The following is a 2,389-nucleotide window of genomic DNA, read 5'->3' as shown; positions in this document are numbered from 1 at the left end:
GTGACGTCATTATGATGGGTTGGGTAGATGTAGGCTTATTGGTGTACTTTGAAACCCACCATAGGAAGTTCATCATGACAAAAACTCCGTTGGTATTTGTCTATATTCATACCTACGCAGGTGGTAAACGCTAAGTTTTGATAGTGGAATTCGGCTAGTTTTATTCAATAAAACTAACAGTCAATAGATTAGAAAATAAGAAAAGAAAACTCAGCATTTTTAGGACATTAAATATGTATGATTATTGAAATAGATTTGAATTAATAACTCCGTCCTTGTGCTGGTCAAAATGTTCTCTAGTGGCTTGGACTTCTCGACTGAGTGTTTCGTCTACTTTTGGTGCAGGTATTTCATCTGGTCTTACATTCGCTACACTCCACGATGCACGTATCCTGTAAGTGAAATGGCAAGAAGAGATTCCAACTATCGAGCGCATTAAATAGCGTCTGGAGCATTGCAAAATGGGGAGCACTTCACTTCTAACATTGCAGGCTGAACGATTTGGATACCTTCACTACACTTCACTCTCTCCCTCTCCCCCTCTCTCCTCCCCCTCTCACCCCATCTCTCACTCTCTCTCTCTCTCTCTCTCTCTCTCTCTCTCTCTCTCTCTCTCTCTCATTGAAATGAATAGTATGATTAATGTTTTGTCATGGAATTATCATTATTATGTTTTGAATAGTTACATAGATAACTACTCACAACATTAATAGTTACTTCTGACAATCAAGTTCGTCTTCTCCATTTTCACAATCAGCATAAATGTCACAATGAAATGAGGGACGTAGGCATTTTCCATCATCACATTGAAAATCACAAGCTAAAAATCAGAAAAAATAACAATGAATTATTTTAAAATGTATCCAAACACGAAACTTACCACTTTGCTCCGCCGTCGTCCTTCGACTTAAAGAATCGATGCTGGCAATAATTTTATAGACGTCCTGTCACAAGATTCTATCTATCTATCTATCTATCTATCTATCTATCTATCTATCTATCTATCTATCTATCTATCTATCTATCTATCTATCTATCTATCTATCTATCCATCCATCCATCCATCCATCCATCCATCCATCCATCCATCCACCCATCCATCCATCCATCCATCCATTCATCCATATATCATAAATGCTGGCATATAATGGATGTGGCTTGCATATTTATGAACAATTTGCGTAAATTTGCATAATTTGATAAGGAAGACATAACTGGCATATCTTTTCCATAACTATGCTATACGGTGTGGAAGAGGGCGATGAGGGAAACAAATATACAACTATAAGACCCATTGACGGGGCAAGTACAAACATTTACTCACGACAGTCCTGTTCATCACTTTGGTCTGTACAATGGTTAAATCCGTCACAAAAACTGTACAAATCTATACATTGTCCATCATCATTGCATTGTGCTGATAGAGTATCCTGGCACGACAAAACACCTTAAACAAATACATTGCATTGTGGGTAATGTGCATCGAAGAATATACATACTCATATAAAACACAATACATAGATAATGATTAAAAATGTAATAATCTAAGTTACGATGTAGTTGCATCATGATAAAAGAAGATAACGTAATATTTTCAAGATATGTTAGAACATGTAATGACATAATTTGCATAAATTATGGCATGTAATGGACGTGGATTTGCACATTGTATGAATAATTTGCATAATTAACCACTTAGGTGGTATATGAGTGGAATATATGGAATGAGTGACCCGCTATGATATGAAGCAACTTTGTGTAGCAGTGAACTGATGATGATGATGATGATGATGATGACAATGAGGACTCCGAGGAGGAGGAGGAGGAGGAGGAAAATTTACTTTTACTTAGTCAACTTATTAGTATTCTGTTGCATCTCCTTTTTTGTACATAGTTTTGCACTCCATTGTATATAGGGCAAATACGAATAAATGTTCCATTTGAAAAGAAAAGATGATGATGACAATGATGATGATGATGTTGATGATGATGATGAGGATGATGTTGTTGTTGTTGTTGTTGTTGTTGTTGTTGTTGTTGTTGTTGTTGTTGTTGTTGTTGATGATGACAAAATTGAAGGGTGTCAAGTGTAATGCTTACCACAGCCAATTTCATCTGAGTTATCTCCACAATTATCAAACCCATCACATACATATTTCTCTGGTACCAATTCTCCATTGTCACAGGTCTTAAAAACTGTAATATAACACGCAGTTTTTAAGTGACACTATTACAATAATCTCACATTTCTATCTTCATGCAAAGGTCATATTCATAAGCTATCCATGACTGTGTACACTTCCAATACATCATTTGAATCTCCATTTTGTTAGCGAAAGATAGCATGAGGGACTGTATCCAAAATTATATCATGCATGATACTCATCGT

The 2,389-nt window shown here is 36.0% G+C and overlaps 1 long non-coding RNA gene across 1 annotated transcript; it reads right to left on the bottom strand.

Moving 5' to 3' along the window:
• Positions 1 to 269: 269 nt before the first annotated feature.
• Positions 270 to 1,368, bottom strand: LOC144452605 (uncharacterized). Its single transcript, XR_013482362.1, has 3 exons — positions 1,325 to 1,368; positions 703 to 820; positions 270 to 392 (listed from the first exon to the last, which is right to left on the bottom strand). It is a non-coding gene; the product is annotated as an uncharacterized LOC144452605 (long non-coding RNA).
• Positions 1,369 to 2,389: the final 1,021 nt, after the last annotated feature.

Source organism: Glandiceps talaboti, chromosome 23 (genome assembly GCF_964340395.1).
Source record: "Glandiceps talaboti chromosome 23, keGlaTala1.1, whole genome shotgun sequence".
Taxonomy (NCBI): domain Eukaryota; kingdom Metazoa; phylum Hemichordata; class Enteropneusta; family Spengelidae; genus Glandiceps; species Glandiceps talaboti.
Note: the sequence above shows the minus strand (reverse complement) of the source record. Positions and strands in the feature narration are given on the sequence as shown.